The sequence below is a fragment of the Pseudochaenichthys georgianus genome, chromosome 4 (genome assembly GCF_902827115.2).
Source record: "Pseudochaenichthys georgianus chromosome 4, fPseGeo1.2, whole genome shotgun sequence".
Classification (NCBI taxonomy): domain Eukaryota; kingdom Metazoa; phylum Chordata; class Actinopteri; order Perciformes; family Channichthyidae; genus Pseudochaenichthys; species Pseudochaenichthys georgianus.
The window spans coordinates 4,573,052-4,588,550 of NC_047506.1; the positions used below are offsets into that span (position 1 = coordinate 4,573,052).

At 41.4% G+C, this 15,499-nt stretch overlaps 6 non-coding genes and 1 pseudogene across 6 annotated transcripts; all 7 read right to left on the bottom strand.

Annotated features, from left to right (window-relative positions):
• Positions 1–885: 885 nt before the first annotated feature.
• LOC117446045 (U1 spliceosomal RNA) lies at positions 886–1,039 on the bottom strand (annotated as a pseudogene).
• A 156-nt stretch (positions 1,040–1,195) lies between these two features.
• On the bottom strand, positions 1,196–1,359 carry LOC117446052 (U1 spliceosomal RNA). Its single transcript, XR_004552084.1, has one exon. It is a non-coding gene; the product is annotated as a U1 spliceosomal RNA (small nuclear RNA).
• Positions 1,360–4,302: 2,943 nt separating this feature from the next.
• On the bottom strand, positions 4,303–4,466 carry LOC117446055 (U1 spliceosomal RNA). Its single transcript, XR_004552087.1, has one exon. It is a non-coding gene; the product is annotated as a U1 spliceosomal RNA (small nuclear RNA).
• A 2,943-nt stretch (positions 4,467–7,409) lies between these two features.
• LOC117446056 (U1 spliceosomal RNA) lies at positions 7,410–7,573 on the bottom strand. Its single transcript, XR_004552088.1, has one exon. It is a non-coding gene; the product is annotated as a U1 spliceosomal RNA (small nuclear RNA).
• A 2,944-nt stretch (positions 7,574–10,517) lies between these two features.
• LOC117446057 (U1 spliceosomal RNA) lies at positions 10,518–10,681 on the bottom strand. Its single transcript, XR_004552089.1, has one exon. It is a non-coding gene; the product is annotated as a U1 spliceosomal RNA (small nuclear RNA).
• A 2,943-nt stretch (positions 10,682–13,624) lies between these two features.
• LOC117446041 (U1 spliceosomal RNA) lies at positions 13,625–13,788 on the bottom strand. The gene has a single exon (XR_004552075.1). It is a non-coding gene; the product is annotated as a U1 spliceosomal RNA (small nuclear RNA).
• A 1,048-nt stretch (positions 13,789–14,836) lies between these two features.
• On the bottom strand, positions 14,837–15,000 carry LOC117446042 (U1 spliceosomal RNA). Its single transcript, XR_004552076.1, has one exon. It is a non-coding gene; the product is annotated as a U1 spliceosomal RNA (small nuclear RNA).
• Between the last annotated feature and the right edge of the window lie 499 nt (positions 15,001–15,499).

The window sequence follows — 15,499 nt, forward strand, 5'->3', positions numbered from 1 at the left end:
GTGACGATTCTGACGCATTTTTTTCCCGCCCACCGAAGGACTCGTTTGATGGAAGTTTTCAAATCACAATGGAGACTCATCACGGAGGTGATGAGTCCGCCCACCGTGCACTTTGGGTCGGCCTTGGTCAAGCCCTTTTGACCCCCCCAGCCTGGTTCTTGTAAAAGTTTTTCGCTCTAATGACACCATGGAGGAATGTAACGGGAGTTGACAAGGGACTCTGCCCGCCTCACAAGTGCCTATTTGTGGACACGGTTTTTTCACTTTTCCCCGGTTTTATTATTTATTTATTTTTGTGGCTATTTCACCCGGCCTCCGCGCCGGCCCGGCCTAGTGCCGGTGCTCTGGCGGGTTCCTCCGAACTGCGGGGAACCACGGGTCCCGCAGCTGGGTGAAGGTTCCCAGCTGGAACCTCCCCACCTCCGGTTGTTTCTCGAACCTTCCACTGTTGTCTAGCGGGTGTAACTAAAATACAAGATGTCATATTTATATAAATAAATATATATCTATATAGATAATAAGTGTCAGTACGATTTTTATTTTGTATTTGCGTGCATTTCCTGTTCGAAAAGTGGCGCTGCGGCTGTACTGATAGTAACAACAATACAAGGTGTCCGTATATATAGATATATACATATGTATATAATTATTGTCAAGATCCGATTTTATTTTGTATTTGCGTGCATTTCCTGTTTCAAAAGTGGCACTGCACTGATAGTGGTGATTTTATTTTGGAATTCTTAGCTTGCACTTCCTGTCCTGAGAGTGGAGGTGTCCTGAGAGTGGAGGTCTGCACCGGAATTGTCCTGAGAGTGGAGGTCTGCAGGCAGACCCCTCTCTCCATTGGAGTGAACGGAGATGTCGTAACTCTTCTATTATATGGCTCTGGGGAGAGCGCGAACGCAGTCCCCCACTACCACAAATAGTGCAGTTGAGATTTCTACATTTGAGAAATTCATCTGGGTCAGTTTGGCCGGAGTGCAATGGCCGAGCCTCACCAAAGGAGAACCACCTTTGTTAGCTACAGCTAAATGAGATAATGCAGTAAATAAATGTATTCTTTGATATGTATTCTTTGATATGGCTTTCTCCGGCTACAACATGGTTAAGGTTACGAATATTATTAAGGAATAAAAATCCCTCTTTGCAGTGTTTAACAGGCTCCTTAGGCTTTTCAAATTCTTTCACAATTTATCAGGGGAGAGCGCGAACGCAGTCCCCCACTACCACAAATAATGCAGTTGAGATTTCTACATTTGAGAAATTCATCTGGGTCAGCTCGGCCGGAGTGCAATGGCCGAGCCTCACCAAAGGAGCGCCACCTTTGTGATCATGGTATTTCCCCTGCCAGGTAAGTATGATTTGTACACGACTGACGCAGGATAGTGATACACAGGAATACCATGTTAACTGATGGTGCAACAATTGAAATGTCAAAATTCAAGAGATATAAAGAATGCATACAATACATGACTGTAATATAGAAGACACACCATATGCATGATATTACCCATGGATGTAAGAACGATATTACCCCTCATGTAGGCTACCCGGGCCCGGTGACACGATGGAATTAAGAGAGCTCAGACCCTCACTTATATAGAGGTCGGAACATGTAATAAGTATGAATAAGTAAAAGCATAAATAAATGTAGGAATAAAAACATGAATAAATAAATATAGGAATAAATAGGATCCAGTGTTTTCAGGTAGACTCACTCTGGGCTGTGGCTCAGCTGGAAAGCAGTTGACTCACAACCGCAGGGTCCCTGGTCCAACAACTGGTCAATACGTTTTTTTTTATAAAAGCTACAGCTAAATGAGATAATGTAGTTAATAAATGTATTCTTTGATATGGTTTAGCCTTTCTCCGGCTACAACATGGTTAAGTTTACAAATATTATTAAGGAATACAAATCCCTCTTTGCAGTGTTTACCAGGCTCCTTAGGCTTTTCAATCACAATCATTAAACTGGAATAAATACAATATTGTTAACATGAAAATATGATTGTATGTTCGTTGTTTAGAGTTATTCTAAGGCTTTACTCATCGGGAACTCGGTATGATATAGACTATCTCATACCGATAGAGCACACTGTTGAGATGTAGTGATGGCAAAATGAAGCTTTGAATGAAGCATCGAACCACTTGGACAATTGTGTCGGAATTAGGTTCATTTCTCGAAGCTTCAGTTACAGCGACCTATCCTGGCGAAGTGCAAGGATGCAGTGGGTTTAACGTATCTTTGTCTTGAAAAATATTCGATACACACACTAAGACTGAATATCATGCTCTATTTGCAATTAAATATTGATAATTGTGTGTATTGGGTTATTGAGAAGAGACTAGAGAGTGCTGGACATTTTTTTTGGGAGGAGAGGGCCTTTTATCAGTTATTAAAGTTGAAAAGCAATGATTAAAATACATCCATTCCTGGCTTTGAACCAGCTGCGCAGAGGACAACGCCACATTCGGGCCGCCGGCTGTACCCACTGGGCTATCTATTCCTTGAAATATTTAACTGTTTTTATATTACTGATAATTGTCTTTTTGTTCACAACTTCTCCACATTTCAAAGTGTTTCCCGAGCCAGAACGACCTATCTTTCTTCCTGGTTTGCTCTATAATGATATAAAATGCAATACCAACAGCAACAACGCAAACTACGACAACAACCCACACATTGTGCATTGTTTAGAGCGGTCATAAAGTGTTAAAGCACTCAAATTTGAAACTGTTTCAACCTGTCACCTGTCAGAATCGAGACGAGGCAGTGCATTGCATCTCGTGAATGGACCGCGAACCAGTCAAGTGATTCATTCATGAAATGAAGCAGTTGCTGCTTCGGACGTCACATGTCACGTGATTTGAAGCAAGCTTCGAAGCACTGCTTCTACGGAATAGGAAGTCCAGGGTTGAAGCTCCGTTCGAAGCCCTTAGTAGGCGGAGTCGGCCACTAACGGCTCGACTGTGACGTCAGAGTCTAATCCCGCCTGCTCCAAATAAGGGCATAGAGGCGGGACCTGCTGCCTCTGAACTGGAAGTAAACAGAGCTAGCTCAGGCTAAGAAGCTAAGCTAACATGAAATACATGCATACCAAGTTACTGCTAACAGTGTCGTTCCCCTATATAAACGTTACATTCATAATCAAATGAGACAATCTGCAAGAGAATTAGCTATATTTTGTTATTCTTAATGCTTGTCATTCACACGTTGAGAAAAGACGGACTCCACCGCCCGGACCTAACGGAGCCGCAGTGGGCTAGCTCCGAGACGCCGGCTGGAGCTAGCCCCCTGCGGCTCCGTTAGCTCCGGCGGCCACCACTGGGCTAATTGGGTCCCCTATTAACATTTGCTCCCGTTTAGCATTATGGGCGTCATAGCCATAGACTATAAAAGTCTTACCCAAGGCTGGATCATAAACTAAAATGTATGTATGCATAAAGGGTTACGTCCTTAGCTGGCTAATAAGTAACAAGCTAAGCTACCAAGCACACAAACACCTGCGAACGGGTTAACATGTATAATATGATCATTTTAGACTTCTTGGAAGTTCTGTTAGTACATTCAAGCACACAGCACGACATTTTAATTGTCTGGTATTTGTAACAATATTCCCTAAAAGGCACAATCACCACGAACACGGCTAATGTTGTAGCCTAGCAGAGTGGACAAGTTGCTGTTAGCTGACAGTGAGGCATGTACTGTCCATCAACGTGACCACGCCCTAATTTATGCAAACACTTTAAGACCTAATATAAATAAAAGGGTCGTGTTAGAAAACAATTCACTCACAGATTCATAATCATGAAGGTGAAATCTAACTATATCGATAATAATATTTATTGCATCCATGGTAGAAACATGTTTTTTTCTGCTGTAAAGTTGGGCATTTTAACATGGGGGTCTATGGAAATTGTTCCTTTCTGCAGCCAGTCCCTAGCGGCCCATGTATGAACTGCAGTGTGTGGCACTTCCGTATTGGCTTCCCGGCTGTTCCCCAGAGTTTGCCGCTTGGTTCAAATGAAGCCCATGATGAAGCCTCATGAGATAAACCCTTTAGCGAACCAATTCAAGGTTCTTTAGTGTTGTCGATGAAAATCTTAGGTCAGAGGCTTCTCCAACAGTGCAACACAATAATAATACATTAAAGATAAACATAGTCCTCCAAGTAAAGATTAAAAACTAAAATGTGTTTAAATTAGCTGGTAAGCTTCATCAGGCCATCACCATTATGGATGAGGAAGCACATGAGGTAGCGTGCAACCATGTTGTTGGCAATTTTTTCTTTCACAATTTATCAGGGGAGAGCGCGAACGCAGTCCCCCACTACCACAAATAATGCAGTTGAGATTTCTACATTTGAGAAATTCATCTGGGTCAGCTCGGCCGGAGTGCAATGGCCGAGCCTCACCAAAGGAGCGCCACCTTTGTGATCATGGTATTTCCCCTGCCAGGTAAGTATGATTTGTACACGACTGACGCAGGATAGTGATACACAGGAATACCATGTTAACTGATGGTGCAACAATTGAAATGTCAAAATTCAAGAGATATAAAGAATGCATACAATACATGACTGTAATATAGAAGACACACCATATGCATGATATTACCCATGGATGTAAGAACGATATTACCCCTCATGTAGGCTACCCGGGCCCGGTGACACGATGGAATTAAGAGAGCTCAGACCCTCACTTATATAGAGGTCGGAACATGTAATAAGTATGAATAAGTAAAAGCATAAATAAATGTAGGAATAAAAACATGAATAAATAAATATAGGAATAAATAGGATCCAGTGTTTTCAGGTAGACTCACTCTGGGCTGTGGCTCAGCTGGAAAGCAGTTGACTCACAACCGCAGGGTCCCTGGTCCAACAACTGGTCAATACGTTTTTTTTTATAAAAGCTACAGCTAAATGAGATAATGTAGTTAATAAATGTATTCTTTGATATGGTTTAGCCTTTCTCCGGCTACAACATGGTTAAGTTTACAAATATTATTAAGGAATACAAATCCCTCTTTGCAGTGTTTACCAGGCTCCTTAGGCTTTTCAATCACAATCATTAAACTGGAATAAATACAATATTGTTAACATGAAAATATGATTGTATGTTCGTTGTTTAGAGTTATTCTAAGGCTTTACTCATCGGGAACTCGGTATGATATAGACTATCTCATACCGATAGAGCACACTGTTGAGATGTAGTGATGGCAAAATGAAGCTTTGAATGAAGCATCGAACCACTTGGACAATTGTGTCGGAATTAGGTTCATTTCTCGAAGCTTCAGTTACAGCGACCTATCCTGGCGAAGTGCAAGGATGCAGTGGGTTTAACGTATCTTTGTCTTGAAAAATATTCGATACACACACTAAGACTGAATATCATGCTCTATTTGCAATTAAATATTGATAATTGTGTGTATTGGGTTATTGAGAAGAGACTAGAGAGTGCTGGACATTTTTTTTGGGAGGAGAGGGCCTTTTATCAGTTATTAAAGTTGAAAAGCAATGATTAAAATACATCCATTCCTGGCTTTGAACCAGCTGCGCAGAGGACAACGCCACATTCGGGCCGCCGGCTGTACCCACTGGGCTATCTATTCCTTGAAATATTTAACTGTTTTTATATTACTGATAATTGTCTTTTTGTTCACAACTTCTCCACATTTCAAAGTGTTTCCCGAGCCAGAACGACCTATCTTTCTTCCTGGTTTGCTCTATAATGATATAAAATGCAATACCAACAGCAACAACGCAAACTACGACAACAACCCACACATTGTGCATTGTTTAGAGCGGTCATAAAGTGTTAAAGCACTCAAATTTGAAACTGTTTCAACCTGTCACCTGTCAGAATCGAGACGAGGCAGTGCATTGCATCTCGTGAATGGACCGCGAACCAGTCAAGTGATTCATTCATGAAATGAAGCAGTTGCTGCTTCGGACGTCACATGTCACGTGATTTGAAGCAAGCTTCGAAGCACTGCTTCTACGGAATAGGAAGTCCAGGGTTGAAGCTCCGTTCGAAGCCCTTAGTAGGCGGAGTCGGCCACTAACGGCTCGACTGTGACGTCAGAGTCTAATCCCGCCTGCTCCAAATAAGGGCATAGAGGCGGGACCTGCTGCCTCTGAACTGGAAGTAAACAGAGCTAGCTCAGGCTAAGAAGCTAAGCTAACATGAAATACATGCATACCAAGTTACTGCTAACAGTGTCGTTCCCCTATATAAACGTTACATTCATAATCAAATGAGACAATCTGCAAGAGAATTAGCTATATTTTGTTATTCTTAATGCTTGTCATTCACACGTTGAGAAAAGACGGACTCCACCGCCCGGACCTAACGGAGCCGCAGTGGGCTAGCTCCGAGACGCCGGCTGGAGCTAGCCCCCTGCGGCTCCGTTAGCTCCGGCGGCCACCACTGGGCTAATTGGGTCCCCTATTAACATTTGCTCCCGTTTAGCATTATGGGCGTCATAGCCATAGACTATAAAAGTCTTACCCAAGGCTGGATCATAAACTAAAATGTATGTATGCATAAAGGGTTACGTCCTTAGCTGGCTAATAAGTAACAAGCTAAGCTACCAAGCACACAAACACCTGCGAACGGGTTAACATGTATAATATGATCATTTTAGACTTCTTGGAAGTTCTGTTAGTACATTCAAGCACACAGCACGACATTTTAATTGTCTGGTATTTGTAACAATATTCCCTAAAAGGCACAATCACCACGAACACGGCTAATGTTGTAGCCTAGCAGAGTGGACAAGTTGCTGTTAGCTGACAGTGAGGCATGTACTGTCCATCAACGTGACCACGCCCTAATTTATGCAAACACTTTAAGACCTAATATAAATAAAAGGGTCGTGTTAGAAAACAATTCACTCACAGATTCATAATCATGAAGGTGAAATCTAACTATATCGATAATAATATTTATTGCATCCATGGTAGAAACATGTTTTTTTCTGCTGTAAAGTTGGGCATTTTAACATGGGGGTCTATGGAAATTGTTCCTTTCTGCAGCCAGTCCCTAGCGGCCCATGTATGAACTGCAGTGTGTGGCACTTCCGTATTGGCTTCCCGGCTGTTCCCCAGAGTTTGCCGCTTGGTTCAAATGAAGCCCATGATGAAGCCTCATGAGATAAACCCTTTAGCGAACCAATTCAAGGTTCTTTAGTGTTGTCGATGAAAATCTTAGGTCAGAGGCTTCTCCAACAGTGCAACACAATAATAATACATTAAAGATAAACATAGTCCTCCAAGTAAAGATTAAAAACTAAAATGTGTTTAAATTAGCTGGTAAGCTTCATCAGGCCATCACCATTATGGATGAGGAAGCACATGAGGTAGCGTGCAACCATGTTGTTGGCAATTTTTTCTTTCACAATTTATCAGGGGAGAGCGCGAACGCAGTCCCCCACTACCACAAATAATGCAGTTGAGATTTCTACATTTGAGAAATTCATCTGGGTCAGCTCGGCCGGAGTGCAATGGCCGAGCCTCACCAAAGGAGCGCCACCTTTGTGATCATGGTATTTCCCCTGCCAGGTAAGTATGATTTGTACACGACTGACGCAGGATAGTGATACACAGGAATACCATGTTAACTGATGGTGCAACAATTGAAATGTCAAAATTCAAGAGATATAAAGAATGCATACAATACATGACTGTAATATAGAAGACACACCATATGCATGATATTACCCATGGATGTAAGAACGATATTACCCCTCATGTAGGCTACCCGGGCCCGGTGACACGATGGAATTAAGAGAGCTCAGACCCTCACTTATATAGAGGTCGGAACATGTAATAAGTATGAATAAGTAAAAGCATAAATAAATGTAGGAATAAAAACATGAATAAATAAATATAGGAATAAATAGGATCCAGTGTTTTCAGGTAGACTCACTCTGGGCTGTGGCTCAGCTGGAAAGCAGTTGACTCACAACCGCAGGGTCCCTGGTCCAACAACTGGTCAATACGTTTTTTTTTATAAAAGCTACAGCTAAATGAGATAATGTAGTTAATAAATGTATTCTTTGATATGGTTTAGCCTTTCTCCGGCTACAACATGGTTAAGTTTACAAATATTATTAAGGAATACAAATCCCTCTTTGCAGTGTTTACCAGGCTCCTTAGGCTTTTCAATCACAATCATTAAACTGGAATAAATACAATATTGTTAACATGAAAATATGATTGTATGTTCGTTGTTTAGAGTTATTCTAAGGCTTTACTCATCGGGAACTCGGTATGATATAGACTATCTCATACCGATAGAGCACACTGTTGAGATGTAGTGATGGCAAAATGAAGCTTTGAATGAAGCATCGAACCACTTGGACAATTGTGTCGGAATTAGGTTCATTTCTCGAAGCTTCAGTTACAGCGACCTATCCTGGCGAAGTGCAAGGATGCAGTGGGTTTAACGTATCTTTGTCTTGAAAAATATTCGATACACACACTAAGACTGAATATCATGCTCTATTTGCAATTAAATATTGATAATTGTGTGTATTGGGTTATTGAGAAGAGACTAGAGAGTGCTGGACATTTTTTTTGGGAGGAGAGGGCCTTTTATCAGTTATTAAAGTTGAAAAGCAATGATTAAAATACATCCATTCCTGGCTTTGAACCAGCTGCGCAGAGGACAATCGCCACATTCGGGCCGCCGGCTGTACCCACTGGGCTATCTATTCCTTGAAATATTTAACTGTTTTTATATTACTGATAATTGTCTTTTTGTTCACAACTTCTCCACATTTCAAAGTGTTTCCCGAGCCAGAACGACCTATCTTTCTTCCTGGTTTGCTCTATAATGATATAAAATGCAATACCAACAGCAACAACGCAAACTACGACAACAACCCACACATTGTGCATTGTTTAGAGCGGTCATAAAGTGTTAAAGCACTCAAATTTGAAACTGTTTCAACCTGTCACCTGTCAGAATCGAGACGAGGCAGTGCATTGCATCTCGTGAATGGACCGCGAACCAGTCAAGTGATTCATTCATGAAATGAAGCAGTTGCTGCTTCGGACGTCACATGTCACGTGATTTGAAGCAAGCTTCGAAGCACTGCTTCTACGGAATAGGAAGTCCAGGGTTGAAGCTCCGTTCGAAGCCCTTAGTAGGCGGAGTCGGCCACTAACGGCTCGACTGTGACGTCAGAGTCTAATCCCGCCTGCTCCAAATAAGGGCATAGAGGCGGGACCTGCTGCCTCTGAACTGGAAGTAAACAGAGCTAGCTCAGGCTAAGAAGCTAAGCTAACATGAAATACATGCATACCAAGTTACTGCTAACAGTGTCGTTCCCCTATATAAACGTTACATTCATAATCAAATGAGACAATCTGCAAGAGAATTAGCTATATTTTGTTATTCTTAATGCTTGTCATTCACACGTTGAGAAAAGACGGACTCCACCGCCCGGACCTAACGGAGCCGCAGTGGGCTAGCTCCGAGACGCCGGCTGGAGCTAGCCCCCTGCGGCTCCGTTAGCTCCGGCGGCCACCACTGGGCTAATTGGGTCCCCTATTAACATTTGCTCCCGTTTAGCATTATGGGCGTCATAGCCATAGACTATAAAAGTCTTACCCAAGGCTGGATCATAAACTAAAATGTATGTATGCATAAAGGGTTACGTCCTTAGCTGGCTAATAAGTAACAAGCTAAGCTACCAAGCACACAAACACCTGCGAACGGGTTAACATGTATAATATGATCATTTTAGACTTCTTGGAAGTTCTGTTAGTACATTCAAGCACACAGCACGACATTTTAATTGTCTGGTATTTGTAACAATATTCCCTAAAAGGCACAATCACCACGAACACGGCTAATGTTGTAGCCTAGCAGAGTGGACAAGTTGCTGTTAGCTGACAGTGAGGCATGTACTGTCCATCAACGTGACCACGCCCTAATTTATGCAAACACTTTAAGACCTAATATAAATAAAAGGGTCGTGTTAGAAAACAATTCACTCACAGATTCATAATCATGAAGGTGAAATCTAACTATATCGATAATAATATTTATTGCATCCATGGTAGAAACATGTTTTTTTCTGCTGTAAAGTTGGGCATTTTAACATGGGGGTCTATGGAAATTGTTCCTTTCTGCAGCCAGTCCCTAGCGGCCCATGTATGAACTGCAGTGTGTGGCACTTCCGTATTGGCTTCCCGGCTGTTCCCCAGAGTTTGCCGCTTGGTTCAAATGAAGCCCATGATGAAGCCTCATGAGATAAACCCTTTAGCGAACCAATTCAAGGTTCTTTAGTGTTGTCGATGAAAATCTTAGGTCAGAGGCTTCTCCAACAGTGCAACACAATAATAATACATTAAAGATAAACATAGTCCTCCAAGTAAAGATTAAAAACTAAAATGTGTTTAAATTAGCTGGTAAGCTTCATCAGGCCATCACCATTATGGATGAGGAAGCACATGAGGTAGCGTGCAACCATGTTGTTGGCAATTTTTTCTTTCACAATTTATCAGGGGAGAGCGCGAACGCAGTCCCCCACTACCACAAATAATGCAGTTGAGATTTCTACATTTGAGAAATTCATCTGGGTCAGCTCGGCCGGAGTGCAATGGCCGAGCCTCACCAAAGGAGCGCCACCTTTGTGATCATGGTATTTCCCCTGCCAGGTAAGTATGATTTGTACACGACTGACGCAGGATAGTGATACACAGGAATACCATGTTAACTGATGGTGCAACAATTGAAATGTCAAAATTCAAGAGATATAAAGAATGCATACAATACATGACTGTAATATAGAAGACACACCATATGCATGATATTACCCATGGATGTAAGAACGATATTACCCCTCATGTAGGCTACCCGGGCCCGGTGACACGATGGAATTAAGAGAGCTCAGACCCTCACTTATATAGAGGTCGGAACATGTAATAAGTATGAATAAGTAAAAGCATAAATAAATGTAGGAATAAAAACATGAATAAATAAATATAGGAATAAATAGGATCCAGTGTTTTCAGGTAGACTCACTCTGGGCTGTGGCTCAGCTGGAAAGCAGTTGACTCACAACCGCAGGGTCCCTGGTCCAACAACTGGTCAATACGTTTTTTTTTATAAAAGCTACAGCTAAATGAGATAATGTAGTTAATAAATGTATTCTTTGATATGGTTTAGCCTTTCTCCGGCTACAACATGGTTAAGTTTACAAATATTATTAAGGAATACAAATCCCTCTTTGCAGTGTTTACCAGGCTCCTTAGGCTTTTCAATCACAATCATTAAACTGGAATAAATACAATATTGTTAACATGAAAATATGATTGTATGTTCGTTGTTTAGAGTTATTCTAAGGCTTTACTCATCGGGAACTCGGTATGATATAGACTATCTCATACCGATAGAGCACACTGTTGAGATGTAGTGATGGCAAAATTAAGCTTTGAATGAAGCATCGAACCACTTGGACAATTGTGTCGGAATTAGGTTCATTTCTCGAAGCTTCAGTTACAGCGACCTATCCTGGCGAAGTGCAAGGATGCAGTGGGTTTAACGTATCTTTGTCTTGAAAAATATTCGATACACACACTAAGACTGAATATCATGCTCTATTTGCAATTAAATATTGATAATTGTGTGTATTGGGTTATTGAGAAGAGACTAGAGAGTGCTGGACATTTTTTTTGGGAGGAGAGGGCCTTTTATCAGTTATTAAAGTTGAAAAGCAATGATTAAAATACATCCATTCCTGGCTTTGAACCAGCTGCGCAGAGGACATCGCCACATTCGGGCCGCCGGCTGTACCCACTGGGCTATCTATTCCTTGAAATATTTAACTGTTTTTATATTACTGATAATTGTCTTTTTGTTCACAACTTCTCCACATTTCAAAGTGTTTCCCGAGCCAGAACGACCTATCTTTCTTCCTGGTTTGCTCTATAATGATATAAAATGCAATACCAACAGCAACAACGCAAACTACGACAACAACCCACACATTGTGCATTGTTTAGAGCGGTCATAAAGTGTTAAAGCACTCAAATTTGAAACTGTTTCAACCTGTCACCTGTCAGAATCGAGACGAGGCAGTGCATTGCATCTCGTGAATGGACCGCGAACCAGTCAAGTGATTCATTCATGAAATGAAGCAGTTGCTGCTTCGGACGTCACATGTCACGTGATTTGAAGCAAGCTTCGAAGCACTGCTTCTACGGAATAGGAAGTCCAGGGTTGAAGCTCCGTTCGAAGCCCTTAGTAGGCGGAGTCGGCCACTAACGGCTCGACTGTGACGTCAGAGTCTAATCCCGCCTGCTCCAAATAAGGGCATAGAGGCGGGACCTGCTGCCTCTGAACTGGAAGTAAACAGAGCTAGCTCAGGCTAAGAAGCTAAGCTAACATGAAATACATGCATACCAAGTTACTGCTAACAGTGTCGTTCCCCTATATAAACGTTACATTCATAATCAAATGAGACAATCTGCAAGAGAATTAGCTATATTTTGTTATTCTTAATGCTTGTCATTCACACGTTGAGAAAAGACGGACTCCACCGCCCGGACCTAACGGAGCCGCAGTGGGCTAGCTCCGAGACGCCGGCTGGAGCTAGCCCCCTGCGGCTCCGTTAGCTCCGGCGGCCACCACTGGGCTAATTGGGTCCCCTATTAACATTTGCTCCCGTTTAGCATTATGGGCGTCATAGCCATAGACTATAAAAGTCTTACCCAAGGCTGGATCATAAACTAAAATGTATGTATGCATAAAGGGTTACGTCCTTAGCTGGCTAATAAGTAACAAGCTAAGCTACCAAGCACACAAACACCTGCGAACGGGTTAACATGTATAATATGATCATTTTAGACTTCTTGGAAGTTCTGTTAGTACATTCAAGCACACAGCACGACATTTTAATTGTCTGGTATTTGTAACAATATTCCCTAAAAGGCACAATCACCACGAACACGGCTAATGTTGTAGCCTAGCAGAGTGGACAAGTTGCTGTTAGCTGACAGTGAGGCATGTACTGTCCATCAACGTGACCACGCCCTAATTTATGCAAACACTTTAAGACCTAATATAAATAAAAGGGTCGTGTTAGAAAACAATTCACTCACAGATTCATAATCATGAAGGTGAAATCTAACTATATCGATAATAATATTTATTGCATCCATGGTAGAAACATGTTTTTTTCTGCTGTAAAGTTGGGCATTTTAACATGGGGGTCTATGGAAATTGTTCCTTTCTGCAGCCAGTCCCTAGCGGCCCATGTATGAACTGCAGTGTGTGGCACTTCCGTATTGGCTTCCCGGCTGTTCCCCAGAGTTTGCCGCTTGGTTCAAATGAAGCCCATGATGAAGCCTCATGAGATAAACCCTTTAGCGAACCAATTCAAGGTTCTTTAGTGTTGTCGATGAAAATCTTAGGTCAGAGGCTTCTCCAACAGTGCAACACAATAATAATACATTAAAGATAAACATAGTCCTCCAAGTAAAGATTAAAAACTAAAATGTGTTTAAATTAGCTGGTAAGCTTCATCAGGCCATCACCATTATGGATGAGGAAGCACATGAGGTAGCGTGCAACCATGTTGTTGGCAATTTTTTCTTTCACAATTTATCAGGGGAGAGCGCGAACGCAGTCCCCCACTACCACAAATAATGCAGTTGAGATTTCTACATTTGAGAAATTCATCTGGGTCAGCTCGGCCGGAGTGCAATGGCCGAGCCTCACCAAAGGAGCGCCACCTTTGTGATCATGGTATTTCCCCTGCCAGGTAAGTATGATTTGTACACGACTGACGCAGGATAGTGATACACAGGAATACCATGTTAACTGATGGTGCAACAATTGAAATGTCAAAATTCAAGAGATATAAAGAATGCATACAATACATGACTGTAATATAGAAGACACACCATATGCATGATATTACCCATGGATGTAAGAACGATATTACCCCTCATGTAGGCTACCCGGGCCCGGTGACACGATGGAATTAAGAGAGCTCAGACCCTCACTTATATAGAGGTCGGAACATGTAATAAGTATGAATAAGTAAAAGCATAAATAAATGTAGGAATAAAAACATGAATAAATAAATATAGGAATAAATAGGATCCAGTGTTTTCAGGTAGACTCACTCTGGGCTGTGGCTCAGCTGGAAAGCAGTTGACTCACAACCGCAGGGTCCCTGGTCCAACAACTGGTCAATACGTTTTTTTTTATAAAAGCTACAGCCAAATGAGATAATGTAGTTAATAAATGTATTCTTTGATATGGTTTAGCCTTTCTCCGGCTACAACATGGTTAAGTTTACAAATATTATTAAGGAATACAAATCCCTCTTTGCAGTGTTTACCAGGCTCCTTAGGCTTTTCAATCACAATCATTAAACTGGAATAAATACAATATTGTTAACATGATTGTATGTTTGTTGTTTAGAGTTATTCTAATCTAAGGCTTTAGTCATTGGGAACTCACAATGACATCTCAACGCACACTGTTGAGATGTCAAATCTGCCTGTTTTACACACTTTTGTGTTCAAATGAAGCCCATGATGAAGCCTCATGAGATAAACCCTTTAGCGAACCAATTCAAGGCTCAAGGTTCTTTAGTTATGTCGATTAAAATCTTAGGTCAGAGGCTACTCCAACAGTGCAACACAATAACACATTACAGATAAACAGAGAAATATAGTCCTCCAAGTAAATATTAAAAACTAAAATAGTTTAAATTGGCTGGTAAGCTTCATAAGGCTTCATTTCGCCATCACCATTACGGATGAGGAATCACATGAGATACGGTGAAATCATTTTGTTGACAATTTATCAGGGGAGAGCGCGAACGCAGTCCCCCACTACCACAAATAATGCAGTTGAGATTTCTACATTTGAGAAATTCATCTGGGTCAGCTTGGCCGGAGTGCAATGGCCGAGCCTCACCAAAGGAGCACCACCTTTGTGATCATGGTATTTCCCCTGCCAGGTAAGTATGATTTGTACACGACTGACACAGGATAGTGATACACAGAAATACCATGTTAACTGATGGTGCAACAATTGAAATTTCCAAATTCAAGAGATATGAGGAATGAATACAATACATTACTTGAATATAGAAAACACACTTGTTTACTAAGTCTGAACATTATTATTATTATATATATTATTATATATTCGACAATATCCCATCATGCAATGCGGTATCCGGAAAAACGAACCCAACATTAAGTTTCATGTATTTTACTCCAAAAACAACATTTTAAAATGGAGGCCATACATAAATCACACGCTTCTAATCAAACACGTGTAAGGCACAATTGAAATTCACGGGGAAAGATTGTTTTATTTAGACTTTACAGTTATTTCCGGTTTCTTCCCGATACCAGTCGATTTTTAGTCGAGAGAATAAAGCAGCGAAGAGCTCTTGTTAAACCCATTTTCCTTCTCAGAAAAATAGCTGGCAAATTACCAGAAACATTTTTCAAATCCA